The sequence below is a fragment of the Eptatretus burgeri genome, chromosome 11 (assembly GCF_056783735.1).
Source record: "Eptatretus burgeri isolate ZD-2024b chromosome 11, Ebu_testis_v1, whole genome shotgun sequence".
Taxonomy (NCBI): Eukaryota; Metazoa; Chordata; class Myxini; order Myxiniformes; family Myxinidae; genus Eptatretus; species Eptatretus burgeri.
Window position 1 is genome coordinate 89,869,724 of NC_140971.1, and position 15,241 is coordinate 89,884,964.

At 42.3% G+C, this 15,241-nt stretch overlaps 1 long non-coding RNA gene across 2 annotated transcripts in view; it reads left to right on the forward strand.

Annotated features, from left to right (window-relative positions):
- The window catches only part of LOC147017596 (uncharacterized), a 53,209-nt gene extending 38,255 nt beyond the window's left edge, over positions 1-14,954 (forward strand). The window contains exons 4-5 of one of the 2 annotated variants that reach the window (XR_015049753.1): positions 7,149-7,233; positions 14,555-14,954. This is a non-coding gene — a long non-coding RNA (uncharacterized LOC147017596). Of the gene's footprint in view, positions 1-7,148; positions 7,234-11,742; positions 12,924-14,554 lie in introns of those variants that run through there. The other variant, XR_015049754.1, reaches the window with a different exon arrangement.
- The last annotated feature ends 287 nt before the right edge of the window (positions 14,955-15,241 follow it).

Consider the following 15,241-nt stretch of genomic DNA (forward strand, 5'->3'; position numbering starts at 1 on the left):
AAAAATGTTTCTCACTTGACTCAAATCGCAGTGTCGGTCTCTGTAAGAATGAGAACTGAACATAAACCCCATTAGATAAAACAAATTGTTTTCTTTTCAACAAATGAATAAAATGTGTTTGTTTTTTTTTATCAGATTCAGATCATTTCCAATCATGTTTCTTCCCAATGATATTCGTTTTATTCCAGAATTCTCACTTATTGACCACATATGTATACAGGTGTGAATATATATGTTTAAGTTACCCTGACTCTATCCCCTCACAATGGAGATGAGAGCAGGTCTTGTACGTGAAGCTGGGAGAGTAAGTTTGATTCATCGTCATAGTTAAATTCTCTATTGGATGCACCAGCATCCTTTTTATAAACCTGTTTTAATTTATTTTTAATTGATCTAAATGTTATTTTATTGAGGAAATACAAAATATATGAAAGTATCAAAAGACCAGTGTTCTTTATTATTTTTAAAACATGAAATTATTCTTTGGATACATTTTGTTATTTTTTTTTTATCTTCAAAATAATTATGTAACTGTATGTGGTAGATAGAGTTGTTCCAGTTAATGAACATAACACTTTACCTGAGTTTGGTTGCTGACACAACGCTGTTGTCTTCACCGCACCTCCTCATCAATCCAAGGCTCGTTGTTCTCCTTTATATACTCGTGTGTTGGGAACGTTGAGATCGTTAGTAATCTTCAAGATAAGTTCCCTTGACAAGAAAGAGCCAAGTTGTGGCACTTTTGGTTAATAACATGATAATTACTTCACTAATTATTATTATACTGCATCTGGAGAATTTTGAATGTTTTCTTTCATATTTATTTTTCTAAAGAATAGTTTAGTCTGTGTTTTATATTGTTGCTGTTCTGCAAAACCCGCATGCCTCAAAGGGAATGGCACCCAACATACAGTGATCCCCATTAAGTTATTTCATTAGTATTCGTGTAGTTCGTCCTTCGCTCATGTCTTGTGGGTAAATGGGACGAATTGCATTGCGTGAGACTCGTGGTGAGTTCTAATGAATATCTCTTTGATCCGTACTCTGACCTCCACTCTAACCCTTTCCTTTGAGCCAGAATACACAACAAGCATGCAAGCACACATGCCATTCAATGGACAATTGTTTAATAGGAACACAGTGTGGCTCATTATGTGCAGTGCCTTGCAGTCATTTTGTGATGATGCCTGTGTTCCAGACAGAGCACAGAACTGCATGCAACAACAGGAGTGCAGTATTTCCACCAGCCTTGAGAACTTCAGCGTGAATGCCATAGATACCTGGAGCTTTACCCCATTTCAACCGGTTCACCGAAGCCTGTGTTTCCACAAACGAAGGCGGACCACAGTTGATTTGAGGGTCAGCAACAGGGATTGTAACACCCCTGACATCCAACTCGACAGCTGGTGGATCAGCCTAGTACAAACGCTCAAAGTCACCGGCCCAATGGGCCTTCACTTCAGACTCCTCTATCAAGAGCCTACCACCCACTACTCGAACTGCAGTGCACTGAGGGATGGGCTTTGTGGGACGCAATGCGCGAATTCCCCTGTAAGCACGAAGAAAGTCACTTGACCACAGGTGATGCTCTACCCCCTCACAGATTCTTCTCACATAGGCCTCCTTGTCCACCCTTAGTGCACGTACAGTTTTTCGCCTCAGCTGCTTGAACAGCTCAGCGATTCAGCCTGGCCCTGTGACTCTGTTCAATGGTATCCAGTGTCCCTTGAGAGACAAAATTCTTCTTTCTCCTACGGTGAGTTCCAAGACATCCACAGGCAACATCAAGGGCAGTGGTCTTGATGGCACTCCACAACTCCTCAGGATCTCCGAAAGCACCCAGACACCCCCAAATTTCCACTCAACCTGTTCGCAAACTCCTCAGCGACCCTCTCATCCTTGAGCTTGCCAACATCCAGCTGCGGCTGGGATGGTACTATTCTCCTAGATTTCAGGTGCAACTTTAAAGTTGCTGCAACAAGCATGTTCTCCGTATTGAGGAACTGAGCACTCTGGGAGACCATGCAGTTCTGGGTCATCCTCCAGTGACCATCAATGAGCATATGGTCAATCTTTGCCACACCACCAGCGTTAGAATACCAAGTCCAGCGATGAGCTTGTGGGCGCTGAAACCATGAACGAAGCCACCCCAAGTCCATGACTTCTTGCAAAGTCAAGGAACTTAGTGCTATTCAGCTTCACAGTTCCAGACCAATGGGGACCAACGCACATCTCATAACCATCCCTATCAGTTCCAGTCGATGCATTGAAATCCCCCAAGACTCGAGGTGAATCTCGCCTGGGGCACGAATTAACCACAGACTCGAGTGTGGAAAAAATGCATCCTTCATGGTGAGATCACTCGTCTCGGTCAGAGAATATACAGAGACCAGGGAAATGACACCCAAGTTGTGATGAATCCTTAGTCTCATAATGCACTCGTTGACTGGTGTTACCTCAATTATCATTGGAGTCAGCCTATTGGACACAGCTTCAGCAACTCCTTGGGCATTGCAACCATCAGAGCGACCAGACCAATAGTTGGTGTAACCACCCGCCATTATCTCGCCGCAATCTGGTGTCTGAACCTCAGAGAGTGCTGCAATACTGATGTCCAAACGCTTGAGCTCTTGTGAAAAGAGAGACAGGTGATTATCCTCTCTTAGGGATAGGACATTCCAGATACCCACCCGAAGGGACCGCTTCAGGTGAACCCAAGGAGACCGCCGTCTGGTTGACTGCACCTCAGCACCACCCCGACACACTCTCCCGCAATCTGACCCGGGAATGTGACCCCGTGATTTCCCTCTCATCATCAAAGATTGATCTTTGCTTTGCCCCGAAGGCTTTGCCCCAATCATGTTATCCTGCGAAGGGCACTGGTGGTACTCCCACCGAGTGGGTTTTCGTATTTTTTTATGCTTCTGGAATGTTTTGCGCAACGAAGGGTTTTACGGTAGCCAAAGTGAAAATCCTGCCACCAACCTCCGAATAAGAAGTAACCCAGTTGCAGGAGGACGTCCGCAGACACAGTTGGGCACGAGATATGGTGGGCCTTTGGCTCACATGGAGTTCCTCCACCCTTTGACAGGTTTTGTTTTTAATCCTGCTGGGTGTCCATATCTTCCACCCTCCTCAGCAGGAAGTCTGTTCGGGGAGACGGTTAAGTTGCCAACAACTCAACCATGAAACAGGTTACTGCAAGTTTGCATGATGCCTGTTGCAAGTCAAAGATCTGATCTGGCTTGACCTGACAACAGTTGAGTCTTTCCTGTGAAATGCACTACCCAACAGAGGAAACCTGCAGGAACAGCTGATTTTATTCTGAAATAATTAGAATCACTACAATTTAACACAGTTGCTGGCCAATGAACTTGGTGTGTGATATTGAAGGTGATTGGTTACACCTGAGCTAATTTACAATTGCTATAATGAGGGGGTGGACAATTATCCAACCAAGATATTCCAGTTTTGTATTTTTAATTAATCTTCTGAAATTTGTGGAATTTGTTTTTCACTTGGAACTTGTGGGGTACTCTGTGTAAATACAGGTAAAAAAGTCTGATTTAGTGCAATTTAATTCCAGGCGAAAAGGCAACAAAAGGTGAAAAATTTGAAAGGGGATGTGGACTCTCTGTCGACTCTGTATATCTTGGGTTTTCATTTGTAATTTCTCCCGGAAATGGCTTCAAGTGTGACATGCCATATTGCTCCCGACACCTTTCCAGCCCAATGTGACCTTTATTTGCTGCATCACCCCATTCCTAAGGGTTGACGGCATTGCACAAAATTCGCAAAAGAGAATTTGGAGCAAATAATTAATTGGATGTATACATGTATCCCTACACAGGGGCAGTGGATAGGCCAAGTGTTGCTTGTCCAACAGAAGTAAGAAAAAGGATATTGTCTCTGACAAGGCATAAATGCTAACAGCATAATAATCATCTATCTATTAATCCAGCAGTGTGTGTGTGTGTGTGTGTGTGTGTGTGTGTGTGTGTGTGTGTGTGTGTGTGTGTGTGTTTGTGTGTGTGTGTGTGTGTGTGTGTGTGTGTGTGTGACCGCTGTTTCTCGACAACCACTGGTCCGATCTAATTGAAACTTGCCAGGTATATTGCTGGGGCCCTGAGAATGTGCCTTTTCAAGGTTTAATATTAATCGGACAAGTGCTTCCCAAGTTATGGCCATTTATTTACCAAACCAATGACAAGACACGTTGTTGCGTGGGCGTGGCCGATGGGGAAGGGAAGCTCAATCGCGTTCCCCATTACGGGTTACAACGTACGGGCTTCCAGATAGTGATGACTTCGTGTATTCTAATAATTTATCGATTTCTTATGCGCATTAATAGGTAAACACAATGCCCCAAGTTATGATGGTTTTCATATTTGACGGTGCATAAATTTCGGTAACATCAGAGTGCTGGTATGCTCCGAACCAGGAAGGAAAAATTTTTTCTCTCTCTTCTCTTCTCTTTTTGTTTTTCCTTGCCACGACATTGCGAGAAGGTAAAATACGTTGGCGCCAATTGAATAATTTCGTATTAAAACTAAATTGCGAATAATCGTAAATGCGAATAATATGCGAACTTCCGGGCCACGCACGTACGGGAACGCGAGAGTGAAGAAACGGCCTGTGTGGTTGTTTGTTGGTCATGGTTTGAATATTTATTCATTAATTTTTTTTGTTTATTTGTTTTATGGGCACGTACTAGCAATAATAACTAGAACTGTGTCTTTATCACTGCTGGCAGTAATGACTTGATACCAAGACGTCCTGCTTTGATACAACCCTGGAGAGTTCTTGGGGTCGGGCAAGGGGATAGCTTTACACCTCCCCCTATTTATGGCAACCCTATTTTGATCAGACACGTGACTCGTGACGTCCTTGTTATAAAACTCAATTCAGAATGGGGTTAAAAAAATTCAATTCATATCAAATGGAAGACCAAATACTGCATTGGAGTCAAGAGAAGGAACCTGAATAAATAAAAACAAAGATGGAGTCATCAGGATTAGGAAACTGGATTGGTTTTGGGCCCGGTTGCATGAAATTCCCTCATCCTTAAGGAAAGATTCCCAATCAGGTGCAGTGTGATTCCTTTGGGAAGGATTTCCCTTGAGGGCTGTTGCATAAATAACCCTAAGGACATCCTCAAGAAAAGATTTCCTCAAGGGTGAGGAAATCCTTCGGAGCCATTGCTATGCTCGGCAACCAATCAGATTGGAGGTTGTTTGTGGAATCCAGAATCATGATGGTTGCAAAGCGATCCACAAAATGGCTTCAGAAAGAGACTGAAGCACTCGTGGAGGCTTTTGTCAAGCACAAGAGAGATAATATATTTTATTGTCGTGTGATGTGTGTTGTTGAAGTACTTTTTGTTCCATCACTACACCATAACGACAAATCATGAATAATTGTTAAGAATGTCTTGATTTGGGTAAGACCCGTGTCCACAGTGTAAACTGGGTCTCTTGTGAGTCAAAAAGGGCCCCACACCTCTCTCTCTGACACAGGATTGACGAGTTCTGGACCTTGTCACACACCGCATTCAATCTATTTATTACGGGTGCAGTTAACCCCTTTTCTAATAATTTGGATCGGAATAACCTGAACACAAAGTAATGAGTGTCGGTGGGTGTTCCCTTGAATTTAAGGAAGGTTTTGAGGAAAAACTTAAGGAATGTTCGAATATGCAAAGATCCTCAAAATTAAGGAAGTCCTTCAAGGGAAACTTGAGGAAATGTTGAAGTAAATCCTCAAACTCAAAATTTTCAAACTCAAATAAATCCTCAAACTCAAAAAAAAAAAGTAAATCCTCAAACTCAAAAAAGTAAATCCTCAAAATTTTTCATACTGATTGGATGTGGCATTCTCTGCATGCAATTGTGACGTCATTACGAAGGCACCTATCACATTATTAAAAAAATTACACTTATTCAACATGTGGAGTCCTTGCCACGTGCCAAGTTTCAATTTTTTCCATGATGTGATTTCAGAGATGGATATGTGCAAAGTTTTTCCTTCTTTCCAATATGGCTGCCGCTCCACGTGATCTATCACGTCATAATTATCATTATAACATTCTTCTTGAATCTGAAAAGTGGATGCAGAGAAAAACAAACACTCACGTTCTGTGCGGACAGAGGGCCAGCCAGCCAAATGCAATACCCTTTCCTCTGGCGAGAGTAAAAATGGGGACAACACCCCTGGGTGCTCACCTGGTCGCGGCTCGATAAGAAAACCAGGAAACCACTGGTAGGTGTCGATAACCCACAAAATATTTAACGGAGAAAAAAGTAAATAACTGGATTTTTAATGCAGTGAACAATTTTGGTCCATCACGGATGATGAAGTTTCTGTTCAAGTTTCATGGAAATTGTGTGTGTAGTTTCTGAGAAGAAAGCAAATACCTGTTTTGGGGGGCAACCCCCCCCCCTTTTTCCACTCCCTGAGACCCCGATGTTTCTAATGTCATGATCAAACTTTGCTACATCACACTTGTTGAATGTTTTGGTCAAATGTCATCGAAATTGTGCGTGTAGTTTCTGGGAAGAAAGTAAATACCGATCTTGGGGAGGGAGTAAGGTCACTGTCAACGCCACCACTTTGGATCGCAAATTATGTTTTTTATCCCCCACCGCGTGGTGGAAGTGGGATATTGTTTTCACCCAGGTCGTCCGGTTGTCCGTCCGTCCGGGCGTCAACATTTATAGCTGTGAGTGCGATAACTCATAAACTGTTCGCCATATCGATTTGAAATTTGAGTCACACATGTACCACCTGAAAAGGAAGAACCCCATTGATTTTGGGCGTGGCCGGATCCAAGATGGCCGACTGGGGCGGCCATCTTGAAAAAAATGTTTTTTTGTAATAAATGGAAAACCGCTTATCTGATTTCAATTATTTTTCAATAGCGGTTTATTTTGGGCATGGCCAGATCCAAGATGGCCGACGAGCGGCCATCTTGAAAAAATGTTTTTTGCAATAAATGGAAAATCGCTCAGCTGATTTCAATTATTTTTCAATGGTGGGGGGATTCCCCATCTCTGATGGTATATTTTAATAATTTCCTGAACAATCTTTGGTACATCACGGATGATGAAGGTTGTGGTCGTGTCATCAAAATCATGTGTTTGTGGTTTCAGAGAAGAAGTTGCAAGTTTTTGTGGATGGATGGACGGACTGATGTACGACATTCCATCCCATGAACTTTCCGGAACTACGTTTCAGGTGAGCTGAAAATGGTACCATTGGAAAGGAAATAATCAATTTACTAACAGTTTAACCACAGAACAGTCTGTATTTCAAGAATGAAGAAGAAGCAATCAACCTCGCCCTTTAATAAAGAAGTCCCAATGGTACAACAGCAGGATCCAATTATTAAAAACGGCGTCACAGACACAGAGGGAGACACACAAATACATGGAGTAACTCGGAATTTGACCCGTCTGTTCGCTGACAGATTTTCAACTTATCATGTGCCCGAGGACATCTTCCATCTGTTTGGAAGTCTGCGAACATCACCTCCATCATCCAACTTCTTCTTCGTGTTAACGGCCACAATTATTGCCATGTTCTCACGGGATTGGCCGAGGGCAGTTTGGTTCAAGTCTTTCATGAACTGGTTGGCCAGGCCTGACGTTTGACCAAGGTGAGGGCAGCAATTTGTAAGTTGGCTCGGTTGCTGGCAAGCTTGCTCCTCTTCGTGAAGGATACCATGGGATCTTTAACATCCACTAAGTAACGCCGGCAGACGGGATTCCCAGTTTCACATTTATCCGAGGGACGGCACACACATTGATGAATTTCTCTGCCTGTGAAACACCGGGATGACAGTTTATAGCTGGGTCGGGAGTCAAACCCAGGCAAGACAGCTTCAAGTGAGTGTGTGTACCTGGAAGCCTCCCTGCCAGCCCCATGTCACCATGCAATGCAAATGTACAGTTCTTTGGTGTCTGTGACGCCATTTACATTGTCTCATTTACATTGTCTTCTTCCTTTGGACTGATTTCAGCAGGCATTGCACTGCACCATCTGGATGAGCCAACCTTTGGTGCAGGCGAATTGCTTCGTGAAAATGTCCCTTTTCAAGAAAAATTCAGTAAATTATTATTCCAAGGCTTCTGTGGAGTAATGAACAGAGAGTCTGCTCTGAGTCTGGGAGGTTTGTGTGAACACCGACTCATTCATACCAAAGACTGTTAGAATGGTACACCGCTGTTGTTTGCTTTGGGTTTAACCTGCATTCAAATTGAGTGAAATGAAATATTTTGAAAACTTCGAAATATTCTTATTCTGGTTTCAACCTCATCGCAATGTTGTTTAAACTTTCTATATGTTGAAGGATGATTTATAACACCGGCTATCACCGGGGCACTGTGCAATGCACATTTACATAGCGAGAATTGGGTCTCCCCTCCACCTTGGAACCCCCTACCCCCAATATATTGTTACAGCTGTGGAAATTCGCATTACACCATAAAGGGCCCTCAGGTGAGATATCTCCATAGGTACAAGTGTCGTTAGTCCAAACCCGTTGTACAGAGGGAATTTATGTGATCCATCTGGGCTGCGACGCTTTGAGTTAGCTATTTTTCTGTTCTATCTTTTATTTCAAACAAACAGCATCTCAACAACCACACCATCCCCACCACAGCACCAACCACACTACAACGATGCCACCTCCACCAGCCATGCCACCATATCATCACTTCTACAACCATTCGCAAACACCACCACCTTCGCCTTTACCTTCACAACTTCATCCCACATCATCGCTTCTACGGCCATTCCCAAACACCACCAGTCAACACCAAACGTCGTGTTCCTGGAGCCGTTCGGCCACGGAGGCCGAACGCGTTGATCCGCCGATCAGGAATGCTTCACGCCCACTTCCCCTCTGTCCAATGGGCGAACGCGAGGCGGCTTGGCACCGCCTCCAAGCGCATGTATGTGAAGTCCGTATATGCAAATTTTAGGATCAGGGGAGGTTCAGGCCCATTTTTGCCTGACCAATAGCTGACCGGGGGGGGGGGGCGACGTGGCCCCGCCTCAAATCGCGTTCTGATCCTAGAATTTGTATATTGGCTTCTCCTGCCGGCTTTAAAGGCGCGAGAATTACCAGGTAAAGGAGAGTGTGGAACTGGTGGAGCTCAGCGTGAAGCGAGGAGCGTTAAGCGTGAAGAAGGGGAGTGCGCACGGTGGAGCTGCAGGCGGCGGGTCGGGGCAAGGGAGCTCGGGTCCGAGGCAAGGAGGACGGCAGTCAGCAACGAGGTTGCAGTGTGGGGGATCGCTCGTCTCGTCACCGTATTCAAGCCAGCCAACCACTCCCCACCCTCAGGGCATCAACAATTTCCCCTTCCCCCCCCCCCATCCACGCTGAGATAGTGCAAGGGGGGCCCCGTACCTCCTCCACCCCAAACGTGGTGCCAACGAAACCCGCCAAGGGGCACGGAGTCGGGGTACAGCGGCGCGGACATTTGCGGCTTCCCCGCCAACGCATCACGAGGACGCGGGTAAGACCTCCCCGGTCTCGCGGACCTGACCGCTCCTCCAGGCCCCACGCACATTTGGCCTACGGGCCTGTCTGCCTCCTTGTCTGTGAGGGTGGCTTCTTTCTTTTGCTTTTGTGCAAATGTGTGCTGGTGCCGTCTGTGAAGTAAAACTGTGTAAGTGTTGCCGTGTGTACGCGTTAGGTTGGTGTCAACTGTTTTCTTCTTGCCTTTGCTTTTTGTGTATGGCTGTATATAGTGCTTTCCATGTGTCGCATAATAAAATGCTTGCTTGTTGAACTGTGCCCGTTTCGCTTCGTTTTTTCTCTCTTGACTCTCCATCCTGCTTCACGTAAGGGGTTCGTAGTGGGTGCAACACCCGGTAATTAATTGTAACCGTCAAGGCCGACGATAACACCGCTCAGTTATCAGTGTAACACGGAACGGACCGCTTAAGCGTTTCGTGTCTGGAGTCGGCCTGTGGCATGGAACAATGGCCCGGTCGACCATTCGCGCAGGTACTAAGGTAGATCGAATTTGGCGAGCAACCCTATCCTGCGCGGGTGGGCAATTGGCACGATCGTGGTGGGTTAAACCCCCACACGTGACGAGCTCCCGGCATTGTTCCGAGAGGGTCACGACTGAATTGTCCGTCTGGTGGGCGACATGCCGCGATTCGAGTTACGTGACCGTTCGCACGCCAGCGGGCGCGAATTCGCAACAATATGTTACCCAGACAGAAAGCTGGAGAAAAATATGTAAAAATACATGAAACAAGCACACAAACAACAGCACCCACAGCCAACACGAGAGCAGCAAAAACAACAACTACGTGTTATAAAAGATCCTTTTTACATGCGTTTTATTTCATTTTACATCTTCATTGAAATTCACAGATGGACATGCAATATGTTTGTAAAGTACAATATGTTGTCTTGATTAAACCATCAGCAAAGCGATATGCAAGCACGCCTACTATGTATTAAAATGGGAACGGGACACGTGAGCATGAAAATGGCACAAACGATCAAAAGAACATGGAATAGACACATCAGCAGGTATGAACTGATTCAGTTCATTCACATACTGAACCTCAGTTTGGTTACTGTCCGAAGTGAAGCCGCCCTGTTGTCTGTAACTCACCACCAAATCAATTCAAGGCTCATTGGTGTACTTTTTGTTCTCATTTGTTGGGAATACGAAAATCATTAAGAAAGGGTACGATAAATTATTTTGATCAGAAACAGTCAAATTGTCGTACTTTCAGTGAATAAAATGAGAATGACTAAACAAATTGACATGTCACTGTGGTGGGAAATTTACCTTGTCATGTTGTTCTGATTTTAAAAATAATAGTTGAGATGTTATGTAATAATAATTGTTTGAATAATATATATATATATATATTTTTCAAAATCGATTAGATGTTTTTCAAGATTATAAACCCCAATGTGGTGTCGACACCACACCTCAACAACATCGGCTTGAGAGTTTTCCTTTTTTGATTGAATTATTGGCTTTTCACCACAAACTTCTCTCAGAATTCAATTCATCATCATAATTCCTGGAGGGAAATGCACACTGCTTTATGTTTGAGTGAACTTGAAATGTTGGATTCAAAGATTTTCAATCATTTTGTGAACATAGCATGACCCTGTATAACCTTTATTCTGCTGTCATTATAAACATTTTTATGGCATGGCTTTAACGATAGTGGAAGTATTTCTCAAGATGTAGTCAGCGAGGACAGGCCCTTGCTGCTCCTGCAGTTGGAAGTGAGTGCGTTGCAAGCAGCAGGGGAAAGAGTGTGGCATTGATATGTGTGAGAATTGTGGGTTCAGCTGGTGGATCACCCAGATATCTGAGATTGCAGAGCACTGGTGCTGTTTTCCAGACGACCTGGGTTAAATTTATTGCCTGGGCATTTAATTTTTCCTACATTTCCATATAATATTTGTTTCCTGTTCATTTATCATTGTGTTAGTATATAATCACGTCACATGTTTTTTTTTTGACAGTGTCAAATAAAAAATACTGCTTCTTCCATCGTTGATAAAGTCGAGTTAAGGGCACTCGGATTTCTTTTGTCCTCAAGCCGTATATGAGAGGATCAGCAATGGGTGATGTAAACATACAGATAATGTAGAGGATTAATCTGAATGAAATGCTATGATCTCCTAATCTCACCGATAACACAAATGCCATTCGAGAACCCAACTTAATAACAAACACTATGATCTGTGTGCAGCACGTGTGCAGGGCCTTGTTACTGAATGTACTTGAACTGGATTTTCTACACACGTGGATGATTTTCCAAGAGGTGAAAATGATTGTTGTGGTTGATAATGTATAAACAAAATATATGAGAATGAGAATAATTGTGTTTGTAACGGTTTTTCCTCCACAAGATATTTTAAAGAGAAATCCCATCTGGCAAAATGCTTCGAAAATTGTCAATTCTTTTTCGCAAAAATACAAATGTGATGCAAAAATGGGAAAAGCCATTAGAATTGTAATCGTTGTACTTATGACACCAAAGGCTAGAAACATCATTCCCTTTCTCTTGGCTGTCCAAACTGCATATGAATACGGCCGTAGAATGGCCCAGTACCGGTCGATGTCCATTAACCATGGGATTAAGAATTGAGAATAACCAACACAATCAATGGAGTACAACTGAATGAGACATTCTGTAAAGTAAATACGTCTTTTCACAGCCAAGAGTCCACGTACAAAGGTAAGTGTGGATATAAAAGCCCAAAGTGCATCTGTGATAACACAAAGTGCGATATAAAACACCATGGGTTTATCAAAACGTCTCATCACACAGGCTCCGAGTACCACGAGGTTCAGTATCACTGCAAACAGAGCCAAAGGTACCAAGGAGTAGCTGATCACCTTCCAGGGTCCGTCATGGGGGAACGAAGAGGCGTCCAGGGTGATGAATATGGGGCTCATGTACGGAGCAGTCTGATTCATTGTGTTTCAATGAAATCCTGTTGAAGTATTTTCATTTTTCTACTTCAGGGTAGTTTTTGTGGATGTAATTCAAAACGAGTGCCCTGATGTCGATGTTATTAAATCTGGAAAGATAAATAATTCGAAGTTGAAGTTCAATAATTAATGCTTTTTGTTTTTCATGACTTCATTTGAGCGAAGCAGTTTCTGCACTTCTGCGTTACAAATAGTCATCAGATTTTAAATAGTACTAAATGAAAGAACATCGTTCGATTGAACTGTGATTTGTTAACTAATCTCTCAAGGGAACATAATACCGAGGTTACTTTGGCCCAAAGGGGAAACATTGGCACAAAACTAAATCCCCTGATTCTGTTGTACCAAACTCAGTTACAGAATGTCAGTGTTGCAGAATCGTATTTTGACAAGGGTTGTGCTGGATGGTGTGTCCTTGCATTCCCTGCAGTAGCTCGGGAAGGAATTTGGAACTTGGCCATGGTACCCAGCAATGGCTCGCTTATTCTTCATGGAGACATCATCTGGGATCTTTAACGTTCAAACTGATGTAGGCAGACGGGATTCCCGGTTGACATCCATTCATGGAGTGACACACACATTGATGAATCAACCTCCCTGTGAAACACTGTTTATAACTTGGTTGAGATTCAAACCCTGGTGAGACAGCGTCAAGTCGAGTATGTTACTTTTGGGAAAGCATCCCTGGTTTATGGTACATCTGCAGTTCTTCCACTGCAATGCTGAAGTCTTCACATTACACGACACCATTTTTTCAATCCGCAGACGACAATCGGCAGGATCCACCCAAATGTGAATCCATCCATTTTTATACAAAGAGAACCAAAAAATTACAAACCTTCCTTCAAATGATTTCACTCTTTTGGTTACATGAGATAATGTTGGACACATGGAACACAAACTATATATTTGTGATGATGTGAGATGATGTGCAGTCATAGTATTATTTGTTTATAATGTTATTATTGTGGTGACCATGAATATGCAAGTGATTTGAACAGTGTTTAAAAATGATGCACTGATGTGATCAGGTTCCCAGTTTTCCTGATCGTGTTGTGATCTTCTCTTTCAAGTATTCTGCTCTTGATATATACCTGTATTCTCATCTCATCACCTGTTATAATCTTTATTTAAACACAGATTAGGTCACTGAGATGCAAATGTCAGTCTCCACATTGTTTTAATGGGTGATTGTGTCATTCTCATGACTTGATTGTGTCTGTCTTATTAATGCGATTGCATATTGTGATGGTGATCATTGCATGTAATGTCATTATCATTATCGTAATGATAATTACATTCAGTAAAATGAAACAAAAGCATGATTTTGTGCCAATGCTCTATTTTTATTCACTTATTACATTGTATTCTCATTTATCATTGGGGAAGCACAGTCGACACAGCATTAGGATATGTCACAAACATAATCAAATTGAAGACCAAATACTACATTGCAGTCATCAGGAGGAAACTGAATAAGTAAAGAGCAAAGATGAAATCATCAGGAGGAACCTGGACATGATTTGGCTCGGTTTATCAGTTTATATTCCTCGTGACGTTATCTCAACATGAATCGATCACGGCTCCAATTGGCTGAATTATGTTGCAATGGCAAACACCTCAATAACTCAGCTCGTGTTCACAATATTTAAAAAGCTGTTCAACATTTCACTTTCACATGACGCAGATCTATTCCGCGTACCACCCAAAAGGAGGGGGACCTGGCATATCAGCTCCTTGTTTTATTTTTTTGTTCAATTGTATATAATACTCTCAGTAAACATCCTATTGATTGAGGTTTACAACGGAGGAATTATTAATTAAAGCGATGATAAGCGATGGTGAACACACGTTTAATCTCAACATGAAAATGCTTCAAAAATATGATTAATTAGAAAGGTAATATTGAATTATAAACATAAAGCGATGATGTTATAATTGTAAATGTTAATTATGTTTCAGCACATGTGTGTTTTAAGCATAAACAATTTCTTTACAGAAATGACCTTCCCTTGTTTTTAGTTTCTGGATATTTGAATATTTCTTGTGTCTGTTTCAATCTTCAGGCACAGAAATGTTTCTCACTTGACTCGGATCAGAGTGTCGGTCTCTGAAAGAATGAGAACTGAACATAAACCCCATTAGGTAAAACAAATTGTTTTACTTTCAACAGATTAATCCAATGTGTTTGTTTATATCAGATTCAGATCATTTCCAATCATGTTTCTTCCCGATGATAATCGTTTTATTCCAGAACTCTCACTTCTTGACCACAAATGTAAACAGGTGTGAATATATGTTTCAGTTACCCTCACTCTATCCCCTCACAACGGAGATGAGAGCAGGTCTTGTGCGTGTAGCTGGGAGAGTAAGTTTGATTCATCGTCATAGTTAAATTCTCCATTGTATGCACCAGCATCCTTTTCATAAACATGTTTTAATTTATTTTAATTGATGTAAATGTTATTTTATTGAGGAAATACAAAATATATGAAAGTATTAAAAACCAGTGTTCTTTATTATTTTTAAAACATGAAATTGTTCTTTGGATACATTTTGTTACTTTTCTTTATCTTCAAAAAAATTATGCAACAGTTTGTGGAATATAGACTTGTTCCAGTTAATGAACATAACACTTTACCTGAGTTTGGTTGCTGACCCAACTCTGTTGTCTTCACCGCACCTCCTCATTAATCCAAGGCTCGTTGTTCTCCTTAATATACTCGTGTGTTGGGAACGTTGAGATCGTTAAT